The sequence below is a fragment of the Schistocerca serialis genome, chromosome 5 (assembly GCF_023864345.2).
Source record: "Schistocerca serialis cubense isolate TAMUIC-IGC-003099 chromosome 5, iqSchSeri2.2, whole genome shotgun sequence".
NCBI classification, from domain to species: domain Eukaryota; kingdom Metazoa; phylum Arthropoda; class Insecta; order Orthoptera; family Acrididae; genus Schistocerca; species Schistocerca serialis.
The window spans coordinates 242860835-242880188 of record NC_064642.1 but is presented as its reverse complement, the minus strand read 5'-3'; the positions used below and the strand labels follow the sequence as shown (position 1 = coordinate 242880188).

The 19354-nt window shown below is 44.6% G+C and overlaps 1 protein-coding gene across 3 annotated transcripts in view; it reads right to left on the bottom strand.

Moving 5' to 3' along the window:
- The window catches only part of LOC126481536 (uncharacterized), a 245530-nt gene that overhangs the window by 215316 nt on the left and 10860 nt on the right, over nt 1-19354 (bottom strand). The window contains exon 2 of one of the 3 annotated variants that reach the window (XM_050105346.1): nt 298-486. The exons of the other annotated variants lie outside the window; for them this stretch is intronic. The gene's annotated coding sequence lies outside the window, so the exon portion shown is untranslated. The remainder of the gene's footprint in view (nt 1-297; nt 487-19354) is intronic. 3 annotated transcript variants of the gene reach the window in all.

Sequence of the window (19354 nt, the reverse complement as noted above, 5' to 3'; positions counted from 1 at the left end):
TGATATTTGGGAAAGGTTTCGCAGCTTAAACATTCCACAATGCATTTTGATGTAATTTGTGCGATATATATAAAATTTAACCGTAAGTATAGTCGTTTAGTAACTAGTAATTCTAACTACGGTGTACACATATTGAAGGTGACAGGAATATCTTACGGATGTTTTCATTCATGTTTAGAGTCCATTCAAGCAAACAGTGACCAAGTTCTTCCCATGAAAAAGTCTAGGATGGACTGGAGTTTGGATGAGGACGACGAAGATGGACACACAGTTACTACCAATGAACTCGACAGGTACCTTTCGCTCTCCAAATCCGACTGTAGCTGTGCCGAAGGCCAAATTTTGCAGTGGTGGAAAACGCACACGGGGTTATTTCCAAGGCTGTCGGTAGTAGCCAGAAGAGTTCTCTGTATTCCTGCCACTAGTGCTGCCAGCGAGAGAAATTTTAGCCAGGCCGGTCACCTGCTGTCCAGCAGAAGATCGAGCCTGGAATCAGACAAGGTGGATGATCTCTTATTGATCCATCACAATTACGTAAGTATTGACAACATACCACGTAATCACAAGGAAGGAAACATTCCTCAAACTCTATAAATGTATGCTTCCACTTTCGTTGACATCACAGGAAGGAGTTCAAACCGCCAGCTGTAGTAATAGCTCCAGGAACACAAATGACGCCTGTGTATCAGGGAGCACCAATGATGAAAAACGAATTGTATAGTCATGATTCACTTGTAACGTTATTTACAGGTCATAATTTTTCAGGAATTAATGTTTGTGCAACAAAATTTTGTGAGTATTACTTTTAACTCCGTCATTCCTTCCCGATCCTGCATTCAATATTAGTACAAAGTACACGTGGCAGAGTTTGGAGATAGGCTACACATAGCCCATGATTAGACTACTGTGTTCACGTTTGTCTACCGAACGGAACAAAATACTAAATACAGACATTACAGTTTTTAACGTTATAATTACTGGAATACACGATAACCTCAAAGGTTAAACTTCAGTAGTCTGCAACATATTAACAAACATCAAATGTAACATATACAAGTGTATTATTTAGGTCGTAGAGCTGGTAGTAAACAACGAAAGACATTTGTAAAAGAAATAAGTGAGCGGTTAATGTGAAGCGGTGGCCTCTGATCTCAAGGAGTGTGACGAAGCACCGCTCACTGGCACTGAGTCCACTGGTTACTGGCTACCGGTCGAGCGTCTGGCGCACTCAGCCAAGCGCTGGCGATCGGCTGCCCACAGCCGGCGGAAGAGGACACTCGGCCGCATACTCCCGAGAGCCAGAGGGGCGAGTGGGACTCACCAGTAAAAATCAGAATAATGCAGACCTCCAGTAACTACCACAACCTTAATCTACTCAAATCTGCTTTTGCTGTCAAGTTTTGTTCTCACTCTTCAATGTGTACTCTCCTGTCCCCGCTCTGTCCCTCCCTCCCACTTATCTCTCTTAAAGTAACTCTTCCTTGATGCCTCAGAAAGTGTGCACCGATCTATTTTTCCTATTGGTAAAATTATGCCAAAAGCTCTTTTCTCTCCAATCAGATTCAATGTCTCTTCATTAGTTACATGATCTACCCACATAACCTTCAACATTCTTCTGTAGCACATTTCAAAAGCTTCTGTTATCCTTTTTCACGTATGATCACACTCCAGACAAATACTTTCAGGAAAGATCTGTTGCAGGTGCATGGCTGTGGCCATTTACACCCTCGACTTTCCTGTGGCATGGTAAACCTGGAATGACGAATTATTATCCTGGCTGCAGAGAAGTAATGCTAACATAAGTTATCAAGGAAAACTTTGGAATCGTGTTACTGCGGCAGTAAGTCTGAAATACTTAAGAATCTAATAAATTACCCTTATTTATATACTGGGGTCTCATGCTATACCAGCATGCCATGAAATCATTCCTTAAAGCTCAACTACATTTATTAGTACACCAATGTTTCTGTGATTGCACAGCTCCATGGAGAGAAAAAAAATAATTTAGGAAACTTCAGAAACAAATTAAAAGTATTAATCACCATAGGGTTCATGAAGGAACTGGAGGAACAATTCACGCTGCCATTCCTTGGTATCACTGTGCTACATGAATGCTGACACCTTAGTTCCAGCATCTAATAAATGCCTACTTACAGAGAGTTTCACCTGTACACCCTTAGCTACTGCCACAGTCATTCCAGAATATGGAAACTATAACACAATTTTCAGCAGGCAATGGCTGCAACCACCTGCAAATATCTCAAACCATTGCGGAAATGATATGTATAAAGCACTTTAAGCAACTGGTAAGAAATTTTTGCATTTTGTTGCCTTCTGTTTGGGCAAATTAACACATCTTCTACAGACACAAAGTGTTACAACTTTAGAATAAATTTATTTTATTTCCATCAATGATCAAAAAACGTTTGGTCCTTAGTCTACCAGTTTTACAACAGATCTGAAGACTGTCATTGCTGACCAAAACGGGTAGTCTATGGACCAAACGTATTGTGATCACTGATGGAAATGATGTTGTTGTTGTTGTTGTTGTTGTTGTTGTTGTTGTTGTTGTCTTCAGTCCAGAGACTGGTTTTATGCAGCTCTCGATAATACACTATCCTGTGCATTATTCTTAATCGCCGAGTAACTACTGCAACCTACACCTTACCCTTTTAAATCAGCTTAGTGTATTCATCTCTTGGTCAACCTCTACAATTTTTACCCTCTATGCTTCCCTCTAATACTAAATTGATGATCCTTTGATGCCTTAGAATGTGTGCTACCAACCGATCCCTTCTTTTAGTCAAGTTATACCACAAATTCCTCTTCTCCCCAATCCTATTCAGTACCTCCTCATTAGTTACATGATCTACCCACCTAATCTTCAGCGTTCTTTTGTAGCAACACATTTCGAAAGCTTGTATTCTCTTCTTGTCTAAACTATTTATCGTCCATGTTTCACTTCCACACATGCCTACACTCCATACAAATACTTTCCTGACACTTAAATCAATAGTCGATGTAAACAAATTTCTCTTCTTCAGAAACGCTTTCCTTGCCAAAGCCAGTCTACATTTTACATCCTCTCTACTTCGACCATCATCAGTTATTTTGCTCCCCAAGTAGCAAAACAAACTGATCTACTATTTTCAGCATCTCTTTTTCTAATCTAATTCCCTCAGCATCACCTGATGTAATTCGACAACAATTCATTATCCTCGTTTTGCTTTTGTTGATTTTCATCTTATACCCTTCTTGAAGACACTGTCCATTCCGTTCAACTGCTCTTCCAAGTCCTTTGCTGTCTGTGACAGAATTACAATGTCATCAGCAAACCTAAAAGTTCTTATTTCTTCTCCCTGGACTTTAAATCCTATTCCAAATCTTTCTTTTGTATCCTTTACTGCTTGTTCAATATACAGATTGAATAACATTGGGGATAGGCTACAACCCTGTATTACTCCCTTCTCAACCACTGCTTCCCTTTCGTGCCCCTCGACTCTTATAACCGCCATCTGGTTTCTGTACAAATTGTAAATAGCCTTTCACTCCCTGTATTTTACCCTTGCCACCGTCAGAATTTGAAAGATAGTAATTCAGTCAACATTGTCAAAAGCTTTCTCTAAGCCTGCGAGTGCTAGAAACATAGTAGGTTTGCCTTTCCTTAATCTATCTTCTAAGATGAGTCATAGGGTCAGTATTGCCTCACATGTTCCAACATTTCTAGGGAATCCAAACTCATCTTCCCCGAGGTTGGCTTCTGCCAGTTTTTCCATTCGTCTGTACAGAATTCGTGTTGGTATTTTGCAGCAGTGACTTATTAAACTGATAGTTCGGTAATTTTCACACCTGCCAACACCTGTTTTCTTTGGGATTGGAATTATGATGTTTTTCTTGAAATCTGAGGGTATTTTGCCTGTCTCATACATCTTGCTCACCAGATGGTATAGTTTTGTCATGGCTGGCCCTTCCAAGGCTATCAGCAGTTCTAATGGACTGTTGTCTGCTCCCGGAGCCTTTAAGTATCATATCTCCTATTTCAGCTTCATCTATGTCCTCCTCCATTTCCCTAACATTGTCCTCAAGTATATCGCTTTTGTATACACCCTCTATATACTCTTTCCATCTTTCTGCTTTCCCTTCTTTGCTTAGGACTGGTTTTCCATCTGAGCTCTCGATATTCTCCAAAGGTCTCTCTAATTTTCCTGTAGGCAGTATCTATCTTACCCCTAGTGATATATCCCTCTACATCCTTACATTTGTCCTCTAGCCATCCTAGCTTAGCCATTTTGCACTTCCTGCTGATCTCATTTCTGAGACATTTGTAATCCTTATCGCCTGATGGAAATAAAGGAAATTCATTCTACACTGTCTGGATAACTGTTTTAATCAGCGACCATGTCACAGCTTGTGTTATATCTGTTCTCATCACGATTCCACCAAAATCTGACAATGATTTTACTTTGACATATATCACACAAACTGTTCATGAAGTACACTGTACTCCGTGTACCCAAAATGGTTGCCTACTCAAACTATCTTCTTAGACAAATACCTAAGCAAAGACACAAATCCTGTAATAAAATAGGTTATCTACAAAAAAGACTGAATTGATCACATTCATAGGCCAATAAGGAACTGCTTCAGTAAATGAAACACTGTTTAAATCATGTTGATAACATAACCTCTCATGTTATGTTTTATACCGGATGCTACAACAGAACTAAAGGTGGAATATTTATCTTCACACACAAAGACACAGCCACAATCATCAATCTACCTGGAAGCCAAAGTAGCTTTAGAACTAACAGAAATCATCCCAACTAAAAGCCATGAACATATACTTCAAATGGAAAAAACGACATGAATAATTCCTGGGATGAAAATTAATTTACTACAATTCCAGAAGTTACATTAAAGTAGCATGCAGACAAGATATTTTCTGGTGTCCAACTAGGACTTAAATTTCTGCTCTTCATTATAACTAAGGGTGGTGGTTTTAGATGTGTTCAGTGCCTGGACTCCCAGTCTGTTGGGCACAGTTACTAGTAGAGTGCAGTTTGAATCTGATGATGATGATGATGATGGATGAAACGATGAGGACAACACAAACACCCAGTCCCCGGGCACAGAAAATCCCCAACCGGGCCGGGAATCTAACCTGGGACCCCGTGATCCAGAGGCAGCAATGATAGCCACTATACCCACTGGACCAAGAGCTGCGAACTGCAGTTTGAGTCTGAGCTCTAATTCTAGTTTTTCTTTTTTTTCCCCCACATAAACAACTAAGGTCATATGCACCCATATCAGAACCTTAGAACACCCTAAGACAAAAAAGGAATTAAATGCAACTACATGTTGAGCCCAACTGATGGAAGGAAGAGAACTAAGAACAAGGACATTGTCTTGGAGAAAGGTCCACAAAATATGCCGCAGAGACAACAGAGGTCCCAAACTAAAGATCACTACATCAGATATAGAGCTAAACACAGCCGACAGCCTGTGCATCATTTGCTGAAAGTCTTATAACCCACATGGCAAACATGCATTAGAACACAAATAGTTAAAAAAAAAAACCGGCACTCAGTCAGGAATAGCTGAACCGTTAAAGGTTTGTGACAAAGAGCCCAAAGTGATCAGGGATCACCACTTAACAACGGAGATCATCAGAAGGAATGGAAGAACCAGCAGGCCGAGTAGGAGGACTGCAGCCTTGGCAGCAGCATCAGCAGCCCTATTTCCCATCAGACCACTGTGACCAGGGACCCACATAAACATCACAATGATTCCCTCAAGAGTGAGTAACTGGAAGGTTTCTTGGACCCATTGCACTAAGGGATGGACGATGTACAGCACACACAGGCTCTGAAGAGGAAAAAATCAGAGCACATGACACAATTGAAAGCCTGTCACCAGATATACTGTGTGACCTGATACAGGACAAAGAGCTTGGCTGTAAATACTGAGAAGTGTTCCACAAGCTGACACCGAAAATGGTCAGTGCCAACGATGAAGGCACACCCGCCACCACTGTCAGTTTGAGAGCCATCAGTGTACACAGAGGTACTATCGCTAAGTTCCATGCAAAGCTTGAGAAACTTACAGCAATATATCGAATCTGGAATGGGATTCTTACAAAGTGACTGAAGTCCAAGATGTACATGTGCTGCCACATGAAACCTATGTGATGAGGGATTCACACCCATTGGAAAATGGCAAGTAGTGTGAAGTTAAGCTGCTGGAGCAATAGCCGAAAGTGAACTCCAGGAGGTAAAAGAGAAAAGGGACTTGCCCAATATTGGCGGTCAAAGGAGTCACTGAAGAAGCAGGCATAAGATGGGGAGCCAGGCACAGCAGACAATTGGCATGCATGTCTGTTGAGGCGAACTTCGTGGCAGTACGGCAGTGGCAGTTTGGCAGCTTCTGCATAGTGACTCTCAACCAGGCTAGCATAAAGGTGCCAGTGGCCAAATGGATGCCACGATGGTGGAATGTATTTAGAAGGCATAAGATGGATGACATACAGATGCATAGAAGAAACACCATAGTCTAGTTTCAAACAGACAAGGGCTCGGTACAAATGGAGGAGGGTTGTCTGATCTGCCCCCCAGGAAGTACTGCAGAGGACATGGAGGACAATGAGGAACCAGATACAGTGGGCAGCCAGGTGAGACACGTGGGAGGACCAAGAAAGTTTCCTATCAAGCATGAACCCCAAGAAATTTGTAGTTCCAGCAGACGGAAGAAAAACAGGTCCAAGATGTAAAGACAGTGGAAGAAACCAACAGCACTGCCAAAAATTCATACAAACAGTTTTGTCAGTGGAAAATCAAAAGCCATTGTCCATGCTCCATGAGTATACGCAATCAAGATATCGATGAAGACACCGCTAAAGGAGCCAAGTCCATAATAAACTGCAGTAGATCACAATATCATCAACAAAACGAGAGCCAGAGATGCCCGGCAGGAGACACACTGTAATAGGGTTGATTGCTACAGAAAAGAGAATGATACTCAGGATGGAGAACAGAGGCAGCCCTTTTCTTGAACAAATGTGCCCGACAAGCCACACCTACCTTTAAAACTCTGTCTTTTAAAAATTTTTGAAGAAAACGGGGCAGGCAGCCCCTGAAGCCCCATATGTAGAGAGTACGAAGGCTACCAGTCCTCCAGCAGGTGTCTCAGGCTTTCTCTAAATCACAAAACATGATCACAGTCTGCTATTTCCACAGAAAACCATTCATGACATGTGTTGACAAAGTGACAAGATGGTCAACTGCAGAACGGCACACTTGAAATTTACACTGTGCAGTGGTGCGAGACTCAAGCCACCATACCAGTCTGGCACGAATCAAATGTTTCATCATCTTGCAAACACAGCTACTGAGAGAAATGGGGCAGTAGCTACAAGGAAAGTGTTCGTCCTTAAGGTGCTTTTCCTTACCGGGCTTAGGTATGGGTATGACAGTGGCTTCATGCCAGCATCTGGGAAATTTGTCATCTGCCCAGATGCGACAGCATGCATGAAGGAGAAAGTGCTTGCTTGCAAGAGAAAGGTGCTGCAACACTCGAATGTGAACATCGTCTGGAAGATCAAGATGAAGTCAGAGCATGGTCTAGCTCCCTCACAGCAAAGGCAACATTGTAGTATTCACGATTATGGGAGGAGAAATGTATCACCCAAGCCGCCTCCACTTGTTTCCAATGGAGGAAGGCAGGGTTACAGTGAGTGGAGCTCGAAATGACTGCAGAATAGCAGCCCAAGGTGTTGGAGATAGCAATGGGGGTCCACAATGACATCATCTGCTTGCTATAGTTGGGCAGGAAACTGAGGAATGGGTCTTGGTCCCAGAGAGCCGTTGGAGGTTGGCCCATATGACCGAAGAGGGAGTGAAACTGTTAAAAAGAATCAGTAAATTAAATCCAGCTAGCTTTTTTGCTATCCCAAAGAATGCAAAGACACTGGTTGTGCAGCTGTTTATAACAAATGCAGCTCGCCATTGTAAGATGATGGTCAAAAAGGTGGACAGCACATCTCCGGGTGTGAGTTGCTTCGCAGCACGGCTCAATCCACCAAGGGACAGGGACACAGCATGGTGAAGGTGAAGTGCAAGGAATTGAACATTCTGCAGCAGTAAGGATAATGTTTGTAAGATATTCCACCTGGTCATCACACAAAGACTGCCTGGCAGGAGTAAAGTCTCCAGTTAGCCTTTGAAAGTTGCCAATTTGGTTTACACATAAGTAGGGTAGGAGTTAACAAGCACGCAGGAAATAGTCGCTCGCGTACATGTCTGAGAGAACGGGCCACTCAAGACAACAAGCAAGCTGGGCAATGCAGAAGGAGACTCCAAATGGGAATAGGTGAGCGTGGAGTCTTAAAAGAGCATGGGTGCTCCTGTGTTAAGATAGAAAGGTTAAGTTGATTAAGAAGGTCAGCCAAGAGGGCACCTCTCGAACAGGTTTTGGAAGAGCCCCAAAGAGGGTGGTACAAATTAAAGTTACCAAGCAGCAAAAAGGGTTGAGGGAGTTGCCCAATAAGCTGGAGGAAGTCTGCCCAGGTGACACCGAATGATGGAGGAACATAAACGAAAAAAAGGGAAAAGGTGAAGTGAGGAAGAAAATGTTGACTGCAACAGCTTGAAGCTGGGTAGTCAGGGAGGTGTTTTGACTATAAACATCACTCTGGATGAGCAGCATGACTCCCCGATGAGATGGAATGCTGTCCTCGGGGGGAAGATCAGAGAGGTCGTGAGGACGCAATTTTTTTTCCTCAAGACACAGAACAAGTGGCCACTGCAATTCCAAGAGCAGCTGTAATTCCTCCTTGTTGGATCTAATGCCGTGAACATTCCACTGTGGGAGATTCATGACAGGGAAAGGGAGGAGGGCAAAAATGAAGGGGTGGCACCTCAGTGGCTGCCTAGAGCCAGCCTTAGAAGACTCACTGCTACAGTACACAGAGGCTAGAGGATCCTGCTCCATGAGATCTTCAGGGGTGTTGGCATTTTCTGTCTGTCAGCCTGTGGAGTCCAGGGTGACAGTATTACACGGCGACAATGTTGAAGACGATATCTGAGTCGGCGGAAGAGAAGACCGTTTGCCTTCGATTTCTTGGAGCCTTTGCAATTGGCAGGTGAAGACTCAGATGTTTGCTGGTTGGAGGGACTCTTCGCAGGGTAGTAATTCTGTCCTTTCCAGCCTGCCAGTTGTGTTGAATGTGATTTCACCACCGGAGGCAAAAATTTGGTGCCTTGTTGCACAATTTGAGGAGGAGACAGAAATGCTTCCATGGCACTGGGTGATTTTACAACTGTGGTGCTGAATTTGAGGTCCCAAGTTTGCGTGGCCATGTCCTCTGTGGAACGAGGTGTAGTAAAAAGTGTCATATGGTAAAACGCTTGCGAGCGACAGGGTAAGGCACTTTTTCCTTCACACAGATGGCCCACTCAAAGATACATGGGACATTCTCAGGATGAGGCTGCTTGGTCACTATTACAAATCAATACGGGGGGAGGCGGACACGTACCCTCGTGATCATCCCTACCACAAGAAACACATTTGGGTGGGTTTTGACATGACGTTCGAGTGTGGTTATAAAGTTGACACTGGTAGCAGCACATCCAGTTCGGAATGTATGGTTGGACCGTGAAGACTTCACAGCCTGCTTTGATCTCTGATGGAAGCACTACTCTATGGACTACACAACAGTGTAGTCTTTAGTGCCTGAACGGAAACAATAACGGACGAGTGTCACTAAAATGCAGCAAGTGCAAAAATAAGACTAAAATTAAAGGTGACAGTCTACATAGGCAGTGTGCATGTCAACAGTAGCAAAGTGGAAAGCAGCATGTAAAGAGGAGGACTGCAACAGAACATAGGTGAAGGGGTTAAAATAAAACACATAGCACATGTTCGGAACTGGCCTATTCATCATCATCATCATCATCATCATCATCATCATATCATATCATCATCATCATCATCATCATCATCTTGGACAGTTTCCAGCCACTGGCTGGGTCTGTCGGGAACACAAGCCTCTCCATCGTGTTCTGTCTTTCCACCATTCCCCCTCTTCCACCTTCGTCCAGTTCTCTCCTCTTCTCGTCACACATTCCTTCACTCCCTTCACCCATCTATCTCTTGGTCTTCCTCTGGGCCTCTTCCCCTCCAGTTGCAGATCAAACATCCTCTTTGGAATTCTTCCCTCATCCATTCTCTTCATGTGTCCATACCACTGCAGTCTTGATTTTTCTATCCTGTCCTGTACTGGTTCCTCCTTTAGTCTTTCCCTCACATACACATTTCGCAATCTGTCTCGTCTTGTTACACCCAACCTGATCCTCTGGAACTTCATTTCACTAGCCTGTATTCTACTTTTGTCGCTTTTGTGCATTACCCATGTCTCACTTCCGTATGCCAATATGGGGACAAAGTAGGTTCGGTATATAATTCCCTTGGATTTCTGTGGCACCTCCTTGCTCCAAATAAGCCCCCTAATGCATTTGTAGAACTGCCCTGCTTTTCTGCACCTTTCATTTATTTCCATTGCGTTTCCCCCCTTACTTTCAATCACACTTCCCAGGTACTTGAAGTTCTCTACCACTTGTAGTTTTTCCCCTCCACAAGTTATATCCACATTTGGCCTATTCGTCTTCCTTGTAGTGACATTTATTTCACTTTTCTTTGCAGAGAAATGCATTCCATATTGTGCTGCCGTTGCCTCCCATGCATCTAACTGCTCTTGCACCTCCTTCTCGCAATTTCCCCATAACATCAGGTCATCGGCAAAAAGCACTGCTTTCATTTTATGATCTCCAATTGCATCTGACACTTGCTGTAGGATTTCATCCATAACAATAATAAACAATAAAGGCGAAAGTGCACTTCCCTGTCGCAGCCCATTTTCCAGCTTGAACCATGCAGTACGTTCCCTCCCCACTTTCACACAACTCTCACTTCCCTCATACATTTTTCTGACTTTTCGTGTTGTCTCTTCATCTATCCCTTTTGCGTTCAGCACATCCCAGAGCCTGTCCCTACAGATACTGTCATACGCCTTCTCAATATCTAAAAAGGCCATGATTAAGTCCTTCCCGTACTCATAGTGCCTTTCCTGCAGTTGCCTTACCGCAAATATGAGGTCCGTTGTTGATCTTCCCGGTCTGAAACCGTACTGCTCCTCTTGCAGTCTACTTTCAATACTGCTTCTTATTCTCTTCTCCAGGATCTTTTCATAGATTTTTCCACAGTGGCATAGCAGGGTGATTCCTCTGTAGTTCTCACATCATCTTTTATCCCCTTTCTTGAAGATTGGGACTATAATTCCTTTCTTCCAATCCTCAGGAATTCTGTTCTCCTTCCACACCACCCTCAGCACTCTGTATAGCCACTGGGTTCCTACTTCTCCTGCTGCTCGTATCATATCCACTGTTACTTCGTCCCAACCTGGTGCCTTGCCCCCTTTCATCTTCTTTATGGCTTCTTCCACTTCATTCCAAGTTAGATCAACAATTTCCCCACTATTATCATCGTCTGCTGCCTTAGGCTCTCCATCACTGTTAGTTACCCGCTTGGCGGCATTCAACAGATCTTCAAAGTACTCCTTCCAAATCTTTTTGAGCTCATGCATTTCCTCCACAACTCTTCCATTATTATCCATGATCCTCAGGCACTCGCTTCTGTCGTTCCTCTTATTTCTTACCATGGTGTAACTGGCCTATTACAAGAATAAAAAGGAGTGGTCAGCCACTCGGCAACACACTAAAAATTCCAACCTAAAATTTTAGGCTGAAGCCCAGAAACATCACAGTACCTTAGAACTTTTTTGACACTCGCCTTGACATCAGCTAAAATCGAGGGCAGATAATATTAACTTCCGCCCTGACAGAACGATATAAATCACACTCCACTAAAATATGGCATACAGTGATTTGTACACCACAGGCATCACACAGCAGGGGTTCCTCTCGCCGTAGTAAGAAGGCATGAGTACGAGGACAGTGCCCTATGCGAAGACGTGTAAGGGTCACTTCGTCCCATCTAGGTGACCGGCAGGAGAAACACCACGGCTGGATGGTGGATTTCACCAACCGCAGCTTATTTTCCCTCACCGCCAGCCATTCAAGCACTACTCTATCAAATGTGGAAAAAGAGCGTGTGTAAGCACGAAGGATGCATCGACCTTTTTCATCACCCGATGCACTGCAGTGAGGTGATCAGATAGGTAGGTTTGGCTGTCTCCTTCGGTCAGACCATTGAGCAGCTGAGTGTAAATAAGACCAAGCATTTGATGGGCCTCAACACACACAGGATAGAGGTGGTGGAGCAAAACTGCAAGCAAGTGCTGTGCTTGAGAATCACAAATAGTCTCCAAAAGCAAAGTGCCATTGCATAAACAAGAGCAGGATTTTACAGGGCTGAATGTATTCTGTGGACAGACTGTTCTGAATAATAAATGTATTAACCGTAGCAAAGGACTGACCTCCTTCAGTATGCAATACCACGAGGAGCCGAGTTGCAGCTCGGGGAATCTGAGTCTTTACCCTCATTCTGTTTATGTTTAGTAGACATAATAGACTGAGATGGTGATTGGCTCATTGTGAGAGAATCCCTCATGATTGCCAGGGTCTCCGATGGTGTGCTTCTTCCAACTAGGCACAACAGGAAGGTAACAGCTCAGGCAATCACTCCTCCCTGGGCCTGGCCTGTACCAGGGGGTACGCGTGAACCCTACCTGTCAACCCAGAACTGGGAATTATGCGTTACCCAGTCACCTATTATGTGTCAGACATATGGGCCGGCCTTCAGGAGTGCACAGGGAAGAAGAACAAACAAAGAGGAACCTCAAACCTCAAAGCAGAGTTAGGATAGGAGGTAGGAGATAGAGGACAATGAAAGAGGGGGGGAGATTCAATGGTGACAGCAGAGGTGAAGGCTACCCAGTCTGCCTTGTTTAAAGCCCATCTGGGTAGGCGTTCGTGGGAATGATGCTGGGGGAGTGACAGAAAGATACAGAAGTGGTCACTACCACACAGGTCATCACGTGCTCTCCAGTTGATAGATGGAAAGTCCTCAGCTGCAAATTGATAAGTCAATTGCTGAGTAACTACCATGAGCCACACTGAAATGTGTGGCAGCCCCAGTACTTAAGAGGCAGAGGTCGAGTTGGGGCAGTAAATTTTCAACATCTCTGCCATGACCAATAAGCACGGTGCAACCCCACAAGGGGTTATGGGCGTTAAAATCTCCCAGACGTAGGAAAAGTTTTGGGAGTTGATTAATCAGTGCAGCCAATTGATCAATCAGTGCAGCCAATACAATCATGAGTACCGCACCATCTGTAGGGAGATATACGTTGCAGACAGTTATTTCCTGCGTCGTCTGTATCCTGACAGCCACAGCTTCAAGAGGAGTTATAAGGGGGCACAGGTTCACTACATGCCGAGTTCAGAACATAAATGCAAACTCCACCTGACACACTATTATATTCACTATGGTTCTTGTAATATCCCCTGTAGCCACGGAGGGCAGGGGTCCGCATTGCCGGGAACCATTCCTGGAGGGCAATGCAGAAAGCAGGTGTAAAGCTTAACAGTTGCCACAGCTCAGCCAGATGATGAAAAAAACTGCTGCAATTCCACAGGAGGATGACGTGATCGTGACACTGGGAAGGCATGAAACACTCAATGAGGCAGTCTACACCTCATTGTCACCTGCTGCAACCGACTCACTTCCTGAACAGGCTATATCCATTGTGTCTGAGGGTCTGGTGAGATCTAGATCCTCAGCAGACGCCAGAATCTTCACTTCATCGTCAGATGCAGAGCTTGTAGGCAGCGGTGGTGTGGGTGCCACCACAATTCCCTTGGGCTTGGGGGTCTTCTTTTGGGATCTCTCTCACTTGTCCTTGGGCTTCTCTGGCTGGGAGGCCTTCACCGATTCAGTCTGCGGGACCAAGAAAGACCAGCTACTTGTGGGCACTTCAGCCACTGACGGGTGTCATCTTTCTCACTAGCAGAAACCTGGGAAGGGAGTGACCCAAGGGACCCCTTCCTAGTGAGAGGACCTGAAGAAGACTTACGCTTCTCCGGCTGGGAAGTGGGGGAGACACTACTTCCAAGGTAGGTGGTGCGGGAGCAACAGGAAGGGAAGTGCCCCCCCCTCCCCCCACCATCAAGAGGGCAGGTGTAGTCTGCCGGCTCTGAGAGCCGACTGGAACTCGTGAAACTGATGGGGCTGCAACTGTTTTTGTAGCAGCGGCATAAGAGGTGGTCATAGCCACAGGATGTAGGCGCTCAAATTTCCTCTTGGGCTCAGTGTAGGTCAGTCGGTCCAGGGTCTTGTATTCCATGATTTTCCTTCCTTGCTGTAAAATCCTGCAGTCTGGTGAGCAAGGGGAATGATGCTCTCCGCAGTTGACACAGATGGGAGGCAGGGCACATGGAGTATTGGGATGGGGTGGACGTCCACAATCTTGACATGTGATGCTTTAAGTACAGAGGGAAAACATATGCCCAAACTTCTAGCACTTACCTCGGGCCTATTCTAACCCCCGGGCCCGACAGAGGGCAGACATGTAATTTTACCTTTATGCAAGCGCTTGCATGCCACAGATGGAACAGTATTTGCAGAAGACGCAGATTTTGATAGAGGATACACCAGTGTGCATGCCCATGCCAATTTCTGCTACAAACCTGAGACTGTTAGCTAGCAGTGTCCAATGGCGAGCACTCACCTGAAGATGGCTGAATGGTTGCCACTCGAAGTATTGTGGCAGGAAGTCAATATGATCCGGCAGCAACCCCAAAACCTCATAGAATATTCAGTACACCACGAAACTTCAAGAATCACAACCAAAACATTTCTGGGGTAGACTTGAGAGATACCCGATAATCAGCTCAAGGAGTTGCTACAAACAGAATATGCATTTGAGATTGGTGGAATCAGCAATTTCCTTATGGCCCCAGAAGGGAAGAATCATAGAACTGGGACCACACCACTGAGGGTGCTGAAAGGAAATTGTAAGTACACAGACAAGAAGGGGCACATGAAGGTCCTTTCACGGAACATCCAATCGTATCCCAGCTGATCTACCTGTTTCTGGGTGATTTGTAAATGGTCTGAACTGCTGGTTGTGAAACAGAGTCAAATAAAGCGGAAAGGTAGTCAGCTGACAGATTGTGACAGTACAGTTCATCAGGAGTTGCTGGCATGTGACGCTCGGTGGTGTGAAACAGCTTTCACCCGGAGGCTGTCAAATGGTCTTTGTACAGAAGGCTTCAGTTGCAAACCACACACCACTGTGGTTTAACAAGCTCAGTACTTACGATACTGCCAACCTGCATGTAACACATCCATAGTCCATGGAGGATAAAATCAAAGTTTTGTTAACTTATTGTCAAATAAATGAGCTACAAATCCGAAAGTTTCAACAACTTCAAGTAACTTTTAAACCAGGTGAAGTTATGGGTGTAGATGCAGTCCTCAGTCAACAGAAGTGCATGGTGCAAGTTTGCAGAAGAAAATTTATATCCATGATTCAAGTACACTTCTGTACTTTCTGTAAGGTTCCCTGAAGATGCACTTTGCGATGCAGAACTGTAATACAGGTAAATCTCATCCAGATACAGTGACGGTGACATGGTATGTTCCACTGCAGTCATGATACCATAGACTGCAATGGCAAAGAAGGTTATGCTCAGAACAAATCTCTGAGGGACCCAGTTTCCTGTACATATTAGTTGCTGACCTACATGCAAAACAGTCAAAGGGATAGAAAATTCTGAATGAAAATGGGTAAGTAGCCCTGGACACCCGACTCTTGTAGAATACTCAGAATGTGATGGCACTAAGTGGTATCTTATGCCTTCTGCAGGTCAATGAACACAGCAATCAGGTGATGTGCAAAAACGTCAGGCAGATTCCACATAAATCAGTTGGTCTGTGGTGGACTCGAATCCCAAAACCAACTTTGAAATTACGACAAAAGTCCTCTGGTTTCCAGGCATTGAAATAGTCATTGGTTGACCATTCTTTCAAATAATTTACACAGTCTGTTTGTTAGACAGTCTGGTCAATAATTAGTCAAATTTGAGGGTCTTTTGCTGGTTTCTTGATAATAATAACAACAATAATAATAATAATAATAATAATAATAATAATAATAATAATATCCCATCATTGAGCGGAGGGAGGCGTGGAGGGAGTTCTGTAGAGGGATGGTGTCTGTGTTGCTGAAGTGGCCTTTGAAGCTCTCTGATAGCAACAGCTATTTCTTCAGACTACAATAGCACACGTTTCCCAAAAGGAAAGCCTGAAGAACAGGGTATCATTGTACCACTCCTTTAATACGCTCCTCTTGAATGATTCCAAAAGCTGATCTGGAGGTAAAATCTTGCCAGTTGGCTTTCTGGCATGGCCAATGAGGTACATGTTTCATTGGGCAGTGAAAGAGAGAGTGATAGGAAAGTGGTCACTGTTGCAGAGGCCCCATGGATGTAGCATTCGATCAATTGTGAGTGTCTGGGCTGCAGACTGTAGTATCTATTACCGAGAAAATGTTCCATGGGCCTTAATGAAATGTGTAGTAGTTGTAGTGTCAAGTGGGCAGACTTCCAGTCCTGAAATTAATCACTCTATTACTTGGCCCCTGTTAGATGTGGTTTGGCTGGTACACAGAGCAATGTGGGCACCTGAATTCCCCCTGTAGGAGAAAGGATGGAGGCATCTGTCCCACTTGTTCCACCAGCTAGTGACGTAATACAGGGTAGGAGAAATAAAAGTGACCAGAATGAGTGGTATGATTTGATGTGAATTTGTGGCAGCATTAATGGAGGAGGAAAAGACCTGCAGTTACTTCCAACAGGATGGGGCAACTGCCCCTACAGCTGGCCAAACTTTTGAGCAGATTTACACAATCTTTACAACTAACAGCGTTGTTAGCACAGGTTAGTCTGGTTGCGGTCCAAGCTGGCCACCCATGTCACCTTATCTGTCAGGGTGCGATTACTTTGTGCAGGGAGCCCTTAAGTCTAAGGTGTATCACAATGATCCACATTGTCTTCAAGAACTGCAGCAATTCTAGCAGTCCAGCTTCAATTTGCCTACAGCAACTTGTTGACCAGAGACCAAAAGTGCCAAGAGACAAATGGTGGTCTCTTCAACAACTGCTATAGTCAGATTAGTACTGTATTTCCTTTCCTTCATTGTGTTTCTTTGTACCTTGCAATTCTGTTCTCTGAGCCACTTTTACTTGCCCCATTTTGTATGTTGTGTGCAGGCAGATAGATATTACATAATGTTACCATTAGTGATACGCAGACACAAACAGCCACAGCTTTTAATGCAGCAGGGGCCCCTGCTCACTGAAAGTGTCAGAATATATGACTGTGCAGACTTCTAAAGATGTCTTCTCTGTGTTAAAGAAATTTTTATAGTAGGATTTGTAATAGCTGGGAGTTGGGTTTCTGTGAACCATGTCTCCTGAAGTGCCACACTAACTGCAGAGTAAGTAGCGATTAACTGACAGAGTTCGACCAGTTGGGAATGGTAGACATAACAGTTCCAATGAAGAAACATCAGACGGGAATCTGATGGAGCAGCAAAGGGGAAACGGGAGTACAAAATACTGCGCTGGTGAGTTGAGATTCACCTGAGTGTGTGATTTTTCTTTGGTAATCACAAACTTGACCTCAGCGTGTGGGTGCAAGGAGCACAGATCAACCAGAGCAGCAGGATTTGGTTTAACTTTGGTTTCTTCTGTCTTTTCCTGGTAAGGTTTTGGTTTCTGTAAGGATTTTCCTGTCTTGACTTATCAAAGAGAAGAGAACCATTCCTTTTCTATGACCCACAGCCTGTGGCTCTTTCAGCCACTGACTGCTGGTAGACTGCTGACATGTTTCATTCTGGGAAGGGGGCACCTTTGCATTTGTCCTCTTCCCAGGTGGTGCCAGAGAAGGATGAGACCTCTCTGGCTGCACCGGTGGGGTAGTTACCGTTGGTGCCAGGGGGTTGTACCTTACCCCAACTGGCAAGTGGCTAAGGCCATGAATGGCTGAGACATTGTCATCATGCTAGATGTGGATTGTGATACTGTTCCCAAAGTTTGACACAATATTGATTGGGTGGTGTCACTCAAACCTTTGCTTAGCATTTTGATAAGACAGGCAGTCAAGTGCTTTTTATTACCAGTGCATTACTGGGCATGTCAGTAAATGACCGGGGGGCGGGGGGCGTTGTCTTTGAGGCACCTTAAACATGTTGGGTGCTGTTTGTATGAGCTGCCCTCATGCTTTGTCCTCCTGACATCCCAGAAGTAATCTCATTATTAGTACAGTGGAAGGACATGGAAGAAGAAGAAGAAGAAGAAGAAGATACACTGATCAGCCAGACCATTCTGACCAACTAACTAACAGCCAATGTCCAACTTTGGCACAATAGCATTGGCAACGCTTCATGGCGTGGAAGTAATGAGGCTTGGTAGGTCACTGGAGGGAGTTGGTGCCACATTTGCACACAAAAGTCACCTAATTCCCATAAATTCCGGAGAGGGGCACATGAACTCTGACACCACGTTCAATCACATCCCAGATGTGTTCAGTCAGGTTCAGATCTGACGAGTTGAGGGGCCAGCAAATCAATTGTCACTCGCTACTGTGTTCCTCAAACAACTCCATCACACTCCTGGCCTTGTGGTGTGGCACATTATCTTGTGGAAAACTGCCACTGCCTTCAGGAGGAAACATGACTGTCACAGGGGGGGGGGGGGGGGGGGGGGGGGGGGGGTATGTGGTCTGCAACTAGTAGATGATATTCCTTTATCATCACGGTACCTTGCATGAGCTACACTGGACCCAAGGATACCCATGAGAATGTTCCCAGAGCATAATGGAGCTGACGTCAGCTTGTCTCCATCCCACAGTATAGGTGTCAAGGAGCTCTTCCCCTTGAAGCTGATTGTTTTTTCCCCTCCCATAGGCATGGTGGAGGTATCAGGGTTCATCAGATCATGCAACGCTCTGCAAAGGGGCAATGTCCAGTACCGATGGTCAAATGCCCATTTCATTCATAGATGCAGATGATGTGGTGATAACATTGGTACATGCATGGGTCGTTGGCTGTACAGGCCCATCGTTAGGAGTGTTTGGTGCACTGTGTGTTCAGACACACTTGTACTCTGCTCAGCCTTAAAGTCTGATGTTAGTTCCACCACAGTTTTCTGCCTGTCCTGTTCTACCAATCTGCCCAGCCTACGATGTCCAAAATCTGTAATGAGTAGCCGCCCAACCCCATGACGTCTGGACATGGTTTCACCTTGGTTCTGCCACGTGTCAAAGACACTCCTTAGACA